The sequence below is a fragment of the Anastrepha obliqua genome, chromosome 6, assembly GCF_027943255.1.
Source record: "Anastrepha obliqua isolate idAnaObli1 chromosome 6, idAnaObli1_1.0, whole genome shotgun sequence".
Lineage (NCBI taxonomy): Eukaryota > Metazoa > Arthropoda > Insecta > Diptera > Tephritidae > Anastrepha > Anastrepha obliqua.
In genome coordinates, this window is record NC_072897.1 from 41393627 (window position 1) to 41412710 (window position 19084).

Sequence of the window (19084 nt, forward strand, 5' to 3'; positions counted from 1 at the left end):
TGGCTCAACTGACGGTCTTTGGGTGGACTCTGTTTGGAAGCGTGAATGGATCTGAGCCTGACATGCCACGCTTACAGTCGTTACATTGCGATGTTCATTTGGATCGAGCATTGAACAAGTTATGGGAGTTAGAGGAAGCTCCGCAAAAAACGTATCTTACGCATGAGGAGCGTTACTGTGAAGACCATTTTGAAACAACGCATCGAAGGGAACCTAATGGACGGTTTGTCGTCGAATTGCCGCTGAAGCCCGATGTAGCTCTGGGAGAGTCGCGAAACTTTGCTATCCGGAATTTGTTACGACTTGAAAGAAGACTCGCTTGTGATTCCGATCTTCGTTTACGCTACAATGAATTCATGAATGAACTCATTGATATGAAACATATGCAGGTCACGTCAGAGACTATGAATCCAACGTATTATATGCCTCATCATCCTGTTTTAAAGGAAAGTAGTACCACGACCAAATTGAGGGTTGTATTTAACGCGTCCGCAAAATCAACTTCCGGAAATTCGCTGAATGACGCATTATTTATAGGACCTCAATTGCAGGAAGATTTATACTCCATCTTACTTCGCTTTAGAACACACCGCTATGCTGTAACAGCAGATGTCGCCAAAATGTATCGTCAAATCTGCGTATCCTTAAAACACGCCGATTTGCAACGCATCGTATGGCGTAGCCACCCATCCCTGCCTATCCAAGATTTTCGCATGGTTCGCGTAACGTACGGAGTGGCAGCTGCATCTCATCTAGCTGTCCGATCACTTCAACAGACGGCAAGAGATTCGTCGAATGGTTGTGCTAGGGCTGTTAGTGTTATTCTCAAGGATTTTTACATGGATGATCTACTTACTGGTGCATCTAGTAAAGAAGAACTTCGATTGTTGCAGCAAAATATTTCCGAAATATTGAGGGAAGGGGGGTTTGAACTTCGTAAGTGGGCATCGAACTGCGCTGAGCTAATCGCAAGCATTTCTAATGCATCTACGAACATATCACATTATATTGTCGACGATAAGGATGTTCACGCTTTAGGTCTTATCTGGAACACAGAAGGAGACTATCTCACGTTTGCTATTAACTTGAGGGAACCGCCAGTTAAGTTGACCAAGCGCATGTTTCTATCAGATGCAAGTACGCTCTTCGATCCTCTGGGCCTGCTTGCTCCCGCTACTATAAATTCAAAAATTTGGTTTCAAGACATATGGCGCACTAAGGTAGGTTGGGATGATATCATTCCTGAGTCTATCGCAACGAAGTGGTTGGAGCATCGCATAGAACTCAAGAAACTGGCACATTTGAAGGTGAAACGTTGGTTTGGTACTGAAGTAGCTGGGTCATTTACGCAATTGCACGTATTCGCAGACGCGTCCGAGCGGGCTTACGCCGCCGTTTTGTATGCACGAACAACACAAAGCGACGGTAGCATTATTGTGTCATTAATTTCGTCGAAAACCAAGGTAGCTCCGCTTAAGCCGACAACGTTGCCACGTCTTGAATTATGCGCCGCTCATCTTGCTGCTAAACTAGTGCGAAGCGTGCTGCACTGCTGGTCTGATCTCCGTTATCCGCTTTTCGCTTGGACTGACTCTACTATAACATTGGCATGGTTACAAGCTCACCCCAGCAGATGGGTGACATTTATAGCCAACCGCGTCGCTGATATTCAAGAAGTTTTGCCTCCCGAATGTTGGAACCACGTTCGTTCTGAACAGAATCCTGCAGATTGTGCTTCAAGAGGTATAACTCCCTCCGAATTATTACGTCATCAATTGTGGTGGGCTGGTCCTATTTTCCTGAAAAGCACTGAACAATTGTGGAAGCAGAAAAAATCTAAAGAGCACACTACAGAGCTGGGCATACGAAAGAGTATTCGTGCCCATGTGATTAATTCTACAGATCATTGGTCCGTGATGACAAAATACTCATCGTATTCTAAGCTGCGTCGAGTTATTTCCTATGTTTTACGTTTTTTGACTAACATTCGGGCTAACAGACGGCTTAATGTTATAAAGCGTTTTGGTACACCGAGTTGCCAAGAGTTATTTGAAGCTGAACTTCGCCTAATAAGGTATACGCAACAGTTTTATTTTTCTAATGAAATTTCTCTTTGCAGCGCTAAAAGACCAATCCCACTTCGCAGTAGTCTTTTGCGTCTGCAGCCCTTTCTGGATGGGACTTGTGTTCTACGTGTTGGAGGAAGAATAAAAAACGATGAAATCGCTCCAGATGTTAGGCATCCCATTATCTTGCCTAAGAATTGTCCGCTTGCTAAGTTAATAATCTGCGAAATACACAAGGTCACTTTGCACGCTGGGCCCCGCATTATGCAAACTGTCTTACAACGTCGTTATTGGGTTATCGGCGCTCGTAGCTTGATCCGTAATATATACCATAAGTGCGTGAAATGCACTTATTTGAACCGCAATCTTACCACACAAGTCATGGGTGATCTACCTGTCATTCGTACAACCTACGCCCGTTGTTTTACTCACACTGCTGTTGACTTCGCTGGACCTTACCTCTACAAATTCACCCAAGGAAGAGGAGCTAAGGCTACCAAAGGCTACATTTGTTCGTTCATTTGTATGTGCACTGGTGCGATGCATCTCGAATTTGTTGGTGACCTGTCAACACCAGCTTTCCTAAATGCGTTTAAAAGGTTCACCAATCGTCGAGGATTTTGTAAGGTCATGGCATCAGATAACGGTACAAATTTCGTTGGAGCCGAGAAGGAGTTGCGCATTGCATTTCAACAGTGCATGGCTGATATTAAACTTCGCTCTTTCTTTGCGGACTCGAATATCGAATGGCGATTTAATCCACCGGCTGCACCCCATATGGGAGGTTACTGGGAGACCGGAGTCAAACGTGTTAAGTATCATTTAAAACGCGTATTAGGAGAAGTTCCACTATCATACGAAGAGTTCAACACACTTTTGACTGAAATAGAAGCTTGCGTAAACTCTCGCCCACTCTGTGACAACTCTGAAGCTGCTGGTGACTTAGAAGTTTTAACTCCCGGACATTTCATAGTCGGTGAACCGCTGAAGTCAATACCGGAACCTGAGGGTCAAGGGTTTCGTGGAAATCTTCGACAGCGATGGCAAGCAATTTCTGCCATGAGACAACATTTCTGGCGTCGTTGGAGAGACGAGTACCTCGTGAGCTTACAACGTCGCACTAAATGGTTTCGTTCTTCACGCAACATTGAAGAAGGGGATGTGGTTGCTGTATTCAACGAGCCTAATCCTCCGACGAAGTGGACGATTGCACGAGTGATCAAATGCCATCATGGCACCGATGGACGCGTAAGAGTAGTTACGTTGAAAACACCGCATGGCGAATTGGTTCGCCCTATAGTCAAACTTTGCCTTTTGCCAACGAGAGGAGATTTATTTCATGAAGAAACTAATAACTTATCGTAAATGTTTTTCAAGGCTTTTCATTTTCTTTTTAATATTTTGTTTTGAACTTATTCAGATAGTTCAAGGGCGGCGGTATGTTGAGTTCAATTTAATATTAGATAAAATACTTTATTGTTTTTCAACTTTTGTTAAATTGTTATAATTTTCTGTGAGTTAAGTAGGTTTTGTTTGTAAAGAAATGTGTATAAATACGGAACATTTTTGTAAAATATATTGAGAAAAAATTGTAACTTTGTCAATTGAAGCAGCAAGTTTCATTATTTTGGGCAATTGTTGGATACAGGACTCTCCCCGCAGCATTAAGGATAGAGGACTCTCCCCGCAATGGATTTATAGCCGCATACAAGATCTTCCCGCATCGGTTTCTTCCTGCAACGTTATTGATCCTTCCCGCATCGATTTCTTCCTGCAACGTTATTGATCCTTCCCGCATCGGTTTCTTCCTGCAACGTTATTGGTCCTTCCCGCATCGATTTCTTCCTGCAACGTTACTGGTCCTTCCCGCATCAATTTCTTCCTGCAACATTATTGGTTCTTCCCGCAACAGATTTGTAGCCGCACACAGGATTCTCCCCGCAACATTTTTGAACAGGATTCTCCCCGCAACATAATCATTTCCATGTCTTCGAATAATAGATACCAAATTGAAAGACCTAAAGCCCCTTCACAAACACTAAAAGTTAAAAATATTATACTAAAATATCTTCTAAAATCTATTCAATTCAAATAAATAAATAATAGAAAAAATAAACTTAAAACAATATATTCTAATCTCAAAAGCATAGACAATAAATGTTTACGATTAAAAACAAAAACAAATACTCCTATTAAAATTAAAAAACAAGATAATCCCCAATATAATAATATTTAATAATATAGTTTAACAAAAACATTGGTCTTATAAATCAAAAATAAGAATAAATCTTTTAAAACTTCAAGAGAAAAGAAATAACTTTATCATTAATCCCCAAAATTAATATTTTAAATAAATTACCTCCTGATATTATACAATTAACCTTATATTCCACAACATTAATCTCTAGTCTTATTTTCATTCAAATAAATCATCCATTAGCAATAGGACTAATATTATTAATTTAAACAATACAAGTTTGTCTAACTGGATTAATAGCTAAAAGATTCTGATTCTCACATGTATTATTTTTAATTTTCCTAGGAAGAGTATTAGTATTACATTGTGTGACAAAAAAAAAAATAAATATACTTTTATGGAGACCTAGCACAACTTAAGGCTATAGAAAAACTAAACAAAATGGTATAGGAGAAATTTCCAATACACCCCCAAAATCTCGTTTTATGGCCATAAAACCGTTTTTCAGTAGGTTGATGTGAAGAATCACTCCTAACTTCGCCAATTTCCATCCGATTTCGAATTTGTTTTTTTAGTTCGAAAGAACAAAAACAAGCCTTTTTGACAGTGTGTTGACAAATTTTCTGAAAAGAAAACTGACGAGACTGTAGGCGGAAGTATTTGGAACTTTTTTATTTTTTCTCTATTTTTTCAACTTTGACATAATTTTTACGATATTATCCGATATTGAGGATTTTTTTAGTACACTACTGTTATAGTAAATTTAATTTTGCGTCGAATGAGTTATATTTGACTGTAATTGAATTAAAATTAAAAGAGTTGTGTAAGTTTTAAGATTTTATTTTTTTTTATTAATTTGGTATGTAGGCATCGAAGCATGAAAATGATAACAAGTGTCATTATAAACACATAATATTTATTGGAGTATTGTGCAGTGCAGCATTGTACGGTATGGTACGGTGCGGTACGGTGCAGTACACAACGGAACTGGTTCCAAACATAAAAATGCATTGAAAACGGCCCTTTGGAGTTTAGTATGGTCCGGTACATTTGTCATTCTCTTCATCAGTTTTGAATACTTCTCTGTAAGAAATTCGATCATCATCATTCATCTGAAGTCGTCATCAACTAAATTCCATTGTTTAAATCGAGAAGCAAGCGTTTCAGATTGTCTTCCCGATAGAAGTAAATCACGAGAAAGATCCTGAAAATCTGAATTTGATACAATGTGTCGTTCTGCAGATTTACAACCAGACGGAAAGTACTCTTCATCATCAGGTTTATTGTTATCTGTTTGATCATCATCAGCAATGAGTTGAACTTCCTTCAGTTCCTGCAGTTGAGCCAATCATATCGTCCAAGACTACGGGGTTCTTAACAGTTGCAACATCAGCATACTTTATGTGCTTTCGAGTTTTATAATGATGACCGTTTACGTCTGTTTTATAAAAATAACAATCATCTGGTTTATGATAAGGCTGATGATGCCACATCATCGGAGAATATTGAGAAATTCGACTTTTCTGGCAACGTTTTGATTTATATCTCTTGAATTTCAATGAAACAAACAATAAAACTTTGACGTTTTAATAAGGTTAAATTATAATAACAAACTTCTTTTGCTAATCAATGTACAGTGTGAACTTTGGTACACTTGGGAGCTTTTTCATATTTCTATTGAAAAAAAAGTGCTATAATATGTCAGATATTTTCGTAAGTTCTAACCAGTTCTGTTGTATGCAGTACAGTGTACTCTTATGTATACATATATACTCCAATAAATATTACGTATCTATAATAATGCATCAAAACACGTCCTTACTCCCATTTAGCGTAAGTTATACGTACATACCAAATTAGTAAAAAGAAAAATAAAATCTTAAAACTCACACAACTCTTTTAGTTTTAATTCAATTATAGTCAAATACAGGGTAGGCCATTTAAAGCGGGCCCATCGGGCAACCCTATAACTTTTGACAGGAACGTCAGATCGACTAATGACATAGCGCGTTGGAAGCGTCAGTCCAAGACAATTTTTACCATGGAGCAGTACACTCCAAAAGAACGCGCTGAAATAATTCAGCTTTACATCCAAAATAACTTCTCAATTGTGAAAACTCAACGTGCGTTTAAAAAAAAAAATAAAGTTAAAAGTGCGCCATCCAAAAGCACTTTACAGCGTTTATACGCAAAATTTATTAACCACGGTAGTCTCAGCAATACCAGCCACGCATTCAGACAACGTACACGACGTTCTGCTGAAAATATCGAGGCTGTACGAGCCAGTGTTGAGGAGGCTCCGCGAACATCGAGTTATCCCAATGTTTATGCCAATCATCGAAGAAAATGACATGGAAGGCTACTGGTTCCAACAGGACGGGGCTACATGCCACACTTCACGCGCTACAATCGATTTTTTGAAGCCATTGTTCCCTGGAAGGTTGATTTCGAAAAATGGTGATTTTCCGTGGCCACCGAGATCACCAGATTTGACGCCACCGGACTTTTATTTGTGGGGTTATCTGAAATCCAAGGTACACATCAACAAGCCAAGGACTCTAACTCAACTTAAAAACAATATCCGACGCGAAATCGCCGCCATACCGGCCGAAATATTGGCCAAAACGATGGAAAACGCCGAAAAAAGGACACATTTGGCCATCAAGGCCAGAGGCAAACATTTGAAGGATATCATTTTCAAAAACTAGCTGGAACAAATCTCCTTGAATCAAAATAAATGATTTTTCATATCAACACAAAAAAAAATGTTTTTTTCAATGTTTTTTTTCAGAAACAAATGGGCCCGCTTTAAATGGCCTACCCTGTATAACTCATTCGACGCAAAATTAAATTTACTATAACAGTAGTGTACTAAAAAAATCCTCAATATCGGATAATATCGTAAAAATTATGTCAAAGTTGAAAAAATAGAGAAAAAATAAAAAAGTTCCAAATACTTCCGCCTACAGTCTCGTCAGTTGTCATTTCAGAAAATTTGTCAATACACTGTCAAAAAGGCTTGTTTTTGTTCTTTCGAACTAAAAAAACAAATTCGAAATCGGATGGAAGTTGGCGAAGTTAGGAGTGATTCTTCACATCAACCTACTGAAAAACGGTTTTATGGCCATAAAACGAGATTTTGGGGGTGTATTGGAAATTTCTCTTATACCATTTTTCTTAGTTTTACTATACCTACAAGTTGTACTAGGTCTCCATAAAAGTATATTATAAAATCACTGTCGCACAGTGTTATTCATCTACGTTACATCCCTAGCATGAAATGAAATATTCTCCCTTTCAATGAAAACAGCCTTCTCATTTATATTAATTTTCATCTTATTAATACCTAGGTACCAGATGACTTATAGATAAATCATATATTTCATTCTTCATTCAAAATATCGAAATACAAACCATGTTTAATTTAAATATATTTACAGAAGAAAATTCTTTAAATCTTCACAAATTATATAATTATTCAACAAATTTAATTACTATTTTATTAATAAATTACTTATTGGCCCCTATTATGAGTTACATTCGATCTTCGATATTCGCTGGTTGTCGAAGATCGAAAATCGAATGTCAATTTGGTATTATGAGCGGTGCAACCCTATCGAAATTTTCGTTGTTTACCGAATTTAGGCCCCTATTATGAGTTGCATTCGATCTTCGATATTCGTTGGTTGTCGAAGATCGAAAATCGAATGTCAATTTGGTATTATGAGCGGTGCAATGCTGTCGAAATTTTCGTTGAATACCGAATTTAGAGTCGAATGCAATTTTGCTTTCGATTGTGTAGCGTATTGTGGGAAAACTTGTTAAAATGTAAGTTGTTTGCGATTATTTATGGTTTTATAGTAACCAAATAATAAATATATACTAATGTTATTAATTTTATGCAGGTCGAAAGTCTTGAGTACCAAACAGCAATTAGAAAGGCTAGTTGCATTAATGGAAGAGAATCCACAATTCGCAAAAGGGATTTGCACCAAAGTTCAAGCAGCAAAAAAATGTAAGGAATTTACAACGGAGCTGAATTGCTTGGGACCACCAGTTAAAACGGCAGCAAAATGGATTAAGGTTAATAATGGTTTTTTTTGTGATGTTTATAGAAATAGAGGAACTGAAATACATATTTTTTTCGAATGACGAATAATTGAATAAAGAAAATTTATAACAAAAATAAAACAGAAACTGTGGCATAAAGGTTTCTATTTAATACTTTTTAGATTTTTCTATAATATTCAAGAGATTTCATCTCTTATGCTGTATTTGCTATAAAAATGTGCTTTTCTTTGTTGTAGATCAGCCTCTGTACTACTAAATTGTATCCATCTTTGGCAAATATAATTTTCCAGGACATCTATTATTTCCGATAGCACAACGGACACAGTGGGTTGAGCAAGTCCTAGCATACCTTCATTACCAATACTCAATTGGTACGATCCCTGATCATAAAATCGCAGAACTGTGGCTAGCTTTAAAATATTTGGAATGGATTTGGCTCGAGTGCACTGCTGCAACTGGTTTTCTGTACTAGACAGTAGGTTCATAAACGCCTCTTTAGATAATCTAAAGTTCTTTAAAAATCTGTAAGAAAACTTCTGTAATATTAAGTACGTCAACACGTTTCGAAAATTCTAAACGTACTCAGTGGAAGTCATTTCTAGGGGGTTGGATGTGCCCCATCAACTGTTTTCTACTTCTAGCTAGTTCCGGTAATCTTTCATCGTCCGATAAATCGTCGAACAAAACTCCGTTGTACTCATTTTCACAAAAAATGCTTTTTTTTAACTTTAAAAAATGTTGTTAGCAAAGAATTTCAACACAATCGGTTTTTCTTTTATTTTGATTTGCTGTATCAGCTGAGAAAAAATTATCTATTGTAAATGCGTCGAGCGATCGAAATTCACAATAGTCCTATTCTTCAACGAATGAGCACCATAATACCAAATGAAAATTCGTTCGATCAGCACTTTCGACTACAGTCGAAGATCGAATGTTGCTCATAATAAGGGCCTTAGAGTCGCAATTTTGCTTTCGATCATGTAGCGTATTGTGGGAAAACTTGTTAAAGTGTAAGTTGTTTGCGATTATTTATGGTTTTATAGTAACCAAATAATAAATATATACTAATTTTGTTAATTTTATGCAGGTCGAAAGTCGTGAGTACCAAACAACAATTAGAAAGGCGAATCCACAATTCGCAAAAGGGATTTGCACCAAAGTTCAAGCAGCAAAAAAATGGGAGGAATTTACAACGGAGCTGAATTGCTTGGGATCACCAGTGAGAACGGCAGCAGAATGGATTAAGCTTAATAATGGTTTTTTTTTTTTGTGATGTTTATAGAAATACATTTTTATTTTCCCTTGGTAGGTATGGGCTGAAATACGTAGAGGAACTGAAGTACATATTTTTTTCGAATGATGAATAATTGAATAAAGAAAATTTATAACAAAAATAAAACAGAAACTGTGGCGTAAAGGTTTCTATTTAATACTTTTTAGATTTTTCTATTATATAACATTCTCAAAACTTCATTTCTTATGTTTTCTACTTCTCCGTTATTTGACTCCACTTCAATATCTTCAGCATCATCGTACACAGTGGGTTGAGCAAGTCCTAGCATACCTTCATTACCAATACTCAATTGGTACGATCCCTGAGCACAAAATCGCAGAACTGTGGCTAGCTTTAACATATTTGGAATGGATTTGGCTCGGGTGCACTGCTGCAACTGGTTTTCTGTACTGGACAGTAGGTTCATAAACGCCTCTTTAGATAATCTAAAGTTCTATAAAAATCTGTAAGGAAATTTCTGTAATATTAAGTACGTCAACACATTTTGAAAATTCTAAACTTAGTGGAAGCCATTTCTAGGGGGTTGGATGCGCCCCTCAACTGTTTACTACTTCTAGCTAGTTCCACTAATCTTTCATCGACCGATGAATCACAAAAAATACTTTTTTTAACTTTTAAAAATGTTGTTAACAAAGAATTTCAACACAATCGGTTGTTCTTTTATTTTGATTTGCTGTATCAGCTGAGAAAAAATTATCTATTGTACATGCGTCGAGCGATCGAAATTCACAATAGTCCTATTCTTCAACGAATGAGCACCATAATACCAAATGAAAATTCGTTCGATCAGCACTTTCGACTACAATCGAAGATCGAATGTTGCTCATAATAAGGGCCATTAATTACATTAATTGCAGTAGTAAAAATTACTAAATTATTCTACGGACCCCTACGATTAATAAATTAAACTAATGAATAAACCTATAAATAAAAACGAACCTAACACCCCTTATTTAAAATTGCAAATAATATAATGCTCTAGTACAGTGGTCGCCAACCCGTCGATCGCGAGGTACCGGTAGCTCGCAAAGGCAATTCTGGTAGCTTGCGCTGCTCACGTTGCAAAAAATCCAAAAGTCTGAAAATCATACCAGTACTAGCAAATTTCAGAAATTTTCATAATAAATAGATAAACAGCGGCAACACTGGGGTAAGCGATTTCGCGCCAACAAACACGACGCGAAGTCGCGTCTCCGTTCTAGGATCGGCTGGAACCGATTAGCGTGTTCGAGAATTTTTTGGCTTTATATATACGCAATGCAAGAATAATAGAATCAAGATTGCGCCCATCAGAGCGTACGTGACGTCACGTTTGCTGAGTTGTGCAATAAATTTAGTGCTTTTTATACCGAAAATGCGACAATTTTTAAGTTTGGTGTTTGTTTCTTTTTGTTTTTAATTTAAGGCTAGCGAAACTTTAGGTCAAAAAAAAACTGTATTATTATACAAAACAAGTTTAAAAAAGGCCACTCTGAGAAGATTTTAGTGCTAATGAAAATTTTTTTACTCCTATAAAATTTGATAATTTGAAAGTGCAAATTTAATTTTTGGCTCCATTTAAGGCTATGCAAAAATACTAAATGCCCCTCTCTCAACTCTTCTTAAGTTTGAAAACCTTTTTACACATTTTAAAAAGCCTTTGAATTTATTGAATGCGAATTAAAACCATAGAGGTGTAATCGTTTCTTCCGGTCATCAATCCTTAGTGAGACATAGGACATTAAGAGTTATATTCATTGTAAAAATAAACAACAAAATACCAGAAAATACTAAAGAAACCATACTGACATTTTTACAAAAAGAGTACCTTATCTAGTAACATAACTTCAAATATAGCAAAAAAGTCGTTCCCTTAATAAAAGAGTCTCGCTTAACAAAAAAAACTTATAAATTAAATCGTACATAAGCATAAAACATTTATTTAAAAAAAACGCACATTCTACAGACAATTTGTCACGCATACAAAGTTCTTTAAGTAACACAATACAAATTCCGTGTTTTATTTTCTTTAAATGGGCATTTAGTGCTTTTTATATCCAAAGCTAGGCAACTCTGCAGTAACGAGAGAGCGATTTGACTGCCGAAAGCAGAAGAACACCAACAACACCGGCAATCGCGGGCAATTCCACCAGATGTTAAAAAAAGTAAAGCTAAATAAAACTGAGTGAATTATTTAAATAATTATTAAAAAATGTATATTTTACAAAATTATAAACATTACTTTTAATTAGAATAGGCTAGAAAAATGTCATGTGGAATGAACTAAAACTCCGAGACAAAAAATAATAAAAAATAACAAAAAAAAAATGCTAAATCAAGTTACGAAAATGGTAATCTGGCCATACTGGAGCTAAAATCACGTAACTAGTTGTCAAATTCGCTGAGCGCAAAGTAACGGGACCACGATGGGCGCCATCTCATTATTCTTTGCATCATGTACGCAATGCACGTCGACATTGCGCTCAGTTTAATACTGAACGGCATTATCAACGTTCTGCGTGCAGCGGTTGGGTTAGAGTTCGAAACATTATGGCAAGCAGTAGTAAGAAGGCGAAGACATACCATTTCCATTCGGAATGGGAAGAACAATACTTCTTCACAGAAGTTAAAGGCAAAAGTGTTTGTTTGTTATGTAATACATCTGTGTCAGTTCCTAAAAAAGGAAATATTGAGAGGCATCATAAAACTGTACATTCGAATTTTGAGAAGGCATTCCCGTTAAATTCTGCCACCAGAAAAGAAAAACTGAAACATTTAAAAATCCAGTTAATTGGACAACAGTCAATATTTTTGAAAACAATCGACAAAAATAAGGCTGCAATTGAAGCATCTTATCGTGTTTCCCAGATAATTGCACAAAAGAAAAAACCTTATGAAGACGGGGAAATCATAAAACAAGCATTTTTGGAAGCTGCAGATTCTTTATTCGCCAACTTTAGAAATAAAGACGAAAAAGGGTCTGCTATAAAATATATGCAACTTTCTGCTAATACAGTGATGAGGCGAGTAAAAGTAATGAGCAATGATATTTTTTTACAGTTAAGAAGTGACTTAGATAACTGTATTTATTTTTCACTGCAACTGGATGAATCAACAGATGTAATTGACACCTCATAGATGGCCATTTTTGTCAGGATGGCTTTTAGTGATTTTACAATTAAAGAAGATCTTTTGAAGTTTATTCCACTCAAAGGACATACTACTGGGGTAGAGCTGTTTTCTCATTTAAAAAATCTCATCTCTTCTGAGAAAATTCCAATATCAAAAATGGTAGGCCTGACCACTGACGGTGCTCCAGCTATGGTGGGTTGTGATAAGGGGCTCGTGGCGCTATGCCATAAGGATGAAAGTTTTCCACAATTTCTTAGTTACCACTGTATTATACATCAGCAAGCATTATGTGGAAATTTTCTAAACTTGAACAACGTTATGAAACTGGTGGTGAAAATTGTGAACAAGATTAGAGCTCAAGCGTTACAAAGAAGATTATTTAAAACCTTGGCTGATGAAATTGACTGTCAATACGGAGAGCTACTTCTTTACTCTGAAGTGCGATGGTTAAGCAGGGGACGAGTGTTCAAACGTTTCAATGATGTCCTGCCTGCTATACTCCAATTTTTCAAAGAACGCGATGAACCGATTCCTGAACTGGAAAATTCGACTTGTCTCAGAGATTTTGGTATTCTTGTTAACATTACAGAGAAATTAAATGAGCTTAACTTGCAGCTTTAACGCAGGGATAAAGAATTAGCGGAAATGATTTCTGATATAAATGCATTTATTACAAAACTTGAATTTTGGGAACAAAACCTAAAAAACCGCGATACTAAGCATTCTCCTATTCTTTCCGAAAAGATATCCAAAAATCTATTAGAGCCCTATGACAATAAATATCATAGCATGGCAATAGTTTCTAACTTGAAGGAAAAGTTTAAAAATCGGTTCAAGGATTTCAGCAAAATTGCTTTAGTGACGCAATTTGTTGTTTCACCCTTCACGGACATTGATATACAACAGTTTGCAACTTGTGTTATGAACAACTTTGGCGAAGACATTGCTGTGACAGAAATGGAACTGATTGCTTTTCAAAGTGACTTGACTTTAAAATCTTTAGGTTCAAATACAAAATGTATATGGACTTTAGTAAGTAAAGATAAGTATTCAGTTTTATGTCGTGTTGCGTTGAAAGTGAAAGCGTTAGTCAGTTCAACTTATTTGTGTGAATCTTCTTTTTCCAATATGAAATTTATTAAAAATAAATACCGCAATCGGCTTACAGATATACATTTGGATAACTGTATTCGAATGACTGTATCAAATTATACTGCAAATTCTTCTCATTAAATATGCTCTCTTTATCTGCCCATATTTTATTTATATAATAATGTACTATTACTGTTTTGTTGTTTTTTTAAGTCGCTTGTGATTTGCCATTATGACTGCAAAAAATTTTGTTACGATTGATAGGTGTGAACATGGATGTAGTTATGCATAAGTATAAGCACTATAAGTCATAAGTTTATTATATATAGAACGTATATTAGTAAAATAAATACATGTATTGTATGTCGAATATAACTGTGTATTATTTAATTTATGTTGGCTTGTGCAAGTAGCTCGCTGTTTATTTCAAAATCTTGAAAGTAGCTCAACACATTGAAAAGGTTGGCGACCACTGCTCTAGTAGATCTTCCAGCCCCAATTAATATTTCAGCTTGATGAAACTTCGGGTCATTATTAGGATTATCCTTAATTGTTCAAATTCTAACAGGACTTTTCTTAGCTATACATTACACAGCAGATATTAATTTAGCTTTCAATAGTGTTAATCATATTTGTCTAGATGTAAATTATGGTTGATTATTACGAACTTTACATGCTTATGGTGCATCATTTTTCTTCATTTGTATTTATCTACATATTGGTCGAGGAATTAGATTTACATGATTAGTAGGAGTACTAATTCTATTTTTAGTTAGCATTCATAGGTTACGTTTTAAATATAGGGTGGGCCATGTAAAATTTGCTTTTTGAATCGGCTTTAAAAAATAAACTAATCAATATTTTTTCAAACTTTTTTTTTTATTTTGAAGATTGAACATTGTCATTTATGAGTAAAAAATAATATCGTTCAAATGACTGCCACGACCTGCTTTACAGTAGGCCATTCGATCAACCCAATTTTTAAGCACATTTTCGATTGTTTGGGCTCCAATTTCATGAATGGCAACTTCGATTTCGTGTTTTAAAGCATCAATCGTCTCTGGATGGTTCGCATAACATTTGTCCTTAACGGCTCCACACAAAAAATAGTCCAACGGGCTTAAATAAAACCTCCGAGGCGGCCAATTGATATCGGAATTAAAAAACGGTAGCCAAAAGTTCGAGTGTAACTTTGGCAGTTTGACAAGTTGCACCGTCCTGTTGAAACCAAATGTCGTCCATGTCATCCTCATCAATTTTTGGAAACAAAAACTCATTGAGCATGTCACGGTAACGCTCGCCATTTACTGTTACCGCGGAGAAGACTCTCCACTTTGGAAATAGGTTTTCAATATTTCCCAATTTTGTTCAAGCGTATAGCGCCTTATTTCGTAAATGTCAAACCTCTAAGAAAATAAGAACACTTTTGACATGTCATTTGTGTTACCATTCTCAAAAAAATAGGTGGTTCAAAAAGCAAACACTATATGGCCCACCCTGTATCATTTTGAGGAGCTACAGTTATTACAAATCTTTTTATCTGCATTTCCTTACCTGGGAATTGATTTAGTTCAATGAGTTTGAGGAGGATTCGCAGTAGATAATTCCACTCCTACCCGATTTTTTACATTTCATTTTATTTTACCATTTATTTTACTAGCAATAACACTAATTCATTTATTATTTTAACATCAAACAGGGTCTAATAATCCAATTGGATTAAACTCTACTATTGATAAAATTCCATTTCATTCATATTTTACATACAAGGACATTGTAGGATTTATCGTTATAATTTTAGCACTTCTATTATTAACTTTAATTAACTCTTATTTATTAGGAGACCCCGATAATTTCATCCCTGCTAATCCTTTAGTAACACCAGTTCATATTCAACCTGAATGATATTTTCTATTTGCATATGCAATTTTACGTTCTATTCCTAACAAATTAGGAGGAGTTATTGCATTAGTTCTATCAATTGCAATCCTTGCAATTTTACCATTCTATCATTTAAGAAACTTTCGAGGAATCCAATTTTACCCTGTAAATAAAATTCTATTTTGAATTATAGTAGTTACTGTAATTCTATTAACATGAATCGGAGCACGGCCTGAAGAAGATCCTTATGTGCTAGTCGGACAAATTTTAACAGTAGTTTACTTTTTATATTACATTATTAACCCACTAATTAATAAATGATGAGATAATTTAATTAATTAATTAGTTAATGAGCTTGAACAAGCGTATGTTTTGAATAATATAGGAACAAAAATTTCCTATTAACTTTACTAAAATCAATTAACAATAGGTTAAGTTAGGTTGATATGGTTGCCCAGGGAATGGGCACACTTGGACGAAGAAGGATTCGTCCTTTGTGATGCCATTATGGAGGGGTGAGGCGAGACCGATGGGATACAGGGAGAGGGCGGGGAGAGATGGTGATGGGATGGTTAGGAGCGTGTGGATTACGAACGATGACTATATTTGCGTCGACCGCTTAATGCTGCTGATGAAATTCATCAGATTTTTAATGTCAGCACCAGCTATATCAGCAGGCGTGGCAAAAAAGTAGGAGCCAAGATGCCTAGATCTTAGCCCCGCCAGAGCAGGGCAGCTAAGGAGAAGGTGCTGAGATGATTCCACTTCATCCTCTATACATCCAGCGCAAAAAGGACTCGAGGCGACTCCAAGTCTCACAGCATGCATTCCTCGCGCATTATGTCCTGTGAGAGAGCCCACGAGATTAGAGAGCTGATATTTTGTCAGCCTCAGAAGCTCGCCCGAGCGCCTCCGGTCCACACGTGGCCAGAAGGATTTCGCGACCTTACACTTTTGTGTACTTGCCCAGCGCTCGCTGAGTTGGTGCAATGCCCATCTTTCCAGAAGCAGACCGCAGGTAGTCAGGGGGATCCCGATTCTCTCCCTTCGCGGGGAAATCACCTCGCATATCCCTTGTCTGGCCAGCTCATCTGCCTCACAGTTTCCAGCAATGTCGCTGTGACCAGAAACCCAGATGAGGCTGATGTTAAAGAATTCGGTCGCAGTCGAAAGCGAGGTCAAGCATTCCTTGACCATTTCCGAATGCACCGTCATAGACCCCAGGGCCCTTTTTGCCGCTTGGCTGTCGGAGTAAATATTTACTTTCTTGACCGTTAATACGCATTTGAGCAGCCAATCGGCTGCCTCCTTGATTGCGGCTACCTCTGCCTGGAACACACTGCAGTGGTCCGGTAGCCTGAATTTGAGTCTAATGGGGAGCTCCTCGCAAAACACTCCTCCGCCAACCTTTCCTTCCAAGTTCAAGCCATCCGTGAACAAGTTCACCAGGCCCTGCTCCCAAGTGTAGCCCTCCGTCCACTCTTCCCTAGACGGAATATAAGTGGAGAAGGTTCCGGTTGGGCTAAACGAGGGTATACACTGATCCGTTGACAGAGGGATGAACTCGAAGTTTCTGAGGATGCTTGAGTGCCCATAAGTGAGATTAAGCTTATAGCTCCAGCCCCTCAGTCTGATTGCGGTACGCGAAGCGGCAATTCTGCCTGCGATGTCTACGGGTACCACATTTAACATTGCGTTGAGCGCCAGAGTAGGAGTCGTTCGAAGCGCCCCACTGATTCCAATGAGTGCCGACTTCTGAACTCTCTCCAGCTTCTTCACCAATGTCGTCTTCTCTAGTGAGTTCCACCAGACTATGACTCCGTATAACAAGATATGCTTTACAATAGTATTATATGGCCAGAAAACAACCCCGTTGCCCATCTAACAACTACGTTAAGATATCCCTGCATGAGGTTGTACAGAGTATTCCCAAATTTTCCTCTGACGATTAATGCGACGTCATCCGCGTAGGCAACCACCCTGCAGCCCCCTTTCACCAGCTCCTCCAGCAAGTCATTTACGATAACGATCCAGAGGAAAGGCGAGAGAACACCACCTTGCGGAGTGCCCCTACTCACCTGCCAGTGAATGGAAATGCCGCCCCATTCTGTCGCGACAGCTCTGTCGCTAAGCATTTTATAGATAAATCTGATTAGGTCGGTTTCGACCCCCATTTTACCCAGAGACCTGGTAATTGACTCCGGGGGGACGTTGTTAAAATCCCCCTCCATGTCGAGGAAGGCGCCCACCGTAAGCTCTTTCTGAGAAAGAGACTCCTCAATATCTTTCACAATTGTGTGCAGGGCAGATTCCACCGATCTGCCCTTGCAATAACCATGTTGGGTATGCGACAACTGACCCCGAGGAATTTCGCTTCTTATGTGCAGGTCCGTCAGTCTCTCAAGGGTTTTTAGCAAAAACGATGAGAGACTGATTGGCCTGAAGTCCTTAGGGGAGACATGCGAGCACTTGCCTGCCTTGGGTATAAGACAACCCTCACAGCCCTCCATGACCTCGGTATATAGCCCCTGACTACGCAGTTCGCATAGATAGGGCTCAGCCAACGGCATGATACCTCCACTGATTTTTGCAGTTGTGCAGGAATGATGCCGTCAGGACCAGGCGACTTGAAGGGCCTAAAGGAGTCAATGGCCCAAAACAGGCGGCGCTTATCCAGCAACCAGCCCCGGTCTCGAGTGCAAGTCGTCTCAATCTGGAAGACTCATGGCGGCCCTCTACGCTCTCGCAGAAGCTTCTCCAAGAGTCCCTCTTAGCTTTCCTAATTTCGGACTTATATATTCCTAGCCCTGCCTTATAAAGCTCCCATCCCGAGGGAGATCTTATTCTTTTAGCCCAATTAAAAAGGCGTCCACATGAGGCCCTAAGCTCAGAGAGCTCCGCTGTCCACCAAGGCGATTTTTCCTTCCTGGGAAAAGCTCTTGTTGGACAAGAGGTTTCCAGGGCATTGTTGCAAGCTGATGTGAAAGACTCCACCAGTTCGTCGATCGCGTCTTCCGATAGATCTTGATTTCCTCCCGGTGCTTTGGGGAGTAGGTACAGTAAATTTCTGTTGTATGTATCCCAGTCCGTCCTCCTCAGGTTCCTGTAGGGGGACCTTATTGGACGGGTTTCAGCGAGAGAGAACTGAATATACCTATGGTCCGAGAAGGAGTGAGCATTTAGCACCTTCCAATCGGAGATTCGGTTTATCAGTGAAGAAGAAGCCAGAGTGAGGTCAGGCACCTCCTCTCTGGCTGCGGTAATGAAAGTGGGGTCTTTACCCCTATTACAAATAAACAAGTCCTCGTTTAGAATATAATCAAAAAGTGACTCACCTCTTGCATTGATGTTTGAACTTCCCCAGCAGGTGGG

At 38.0% G+C, this 19084-nt stretch overlaps 1 pseudogene; it reads left to right on the forward strand.

The window, feature by feature from the left end:
* Positions 1 to 62: 62 nt before the first annotated feature.
* Positions 63 to 16054, forward strand: LOC129250410 (uncharacterized; annotated as a pseudogene).
* The last annotated feature ends 3030 nt before the right edge of the window (positions 16055 to 19084 follow it).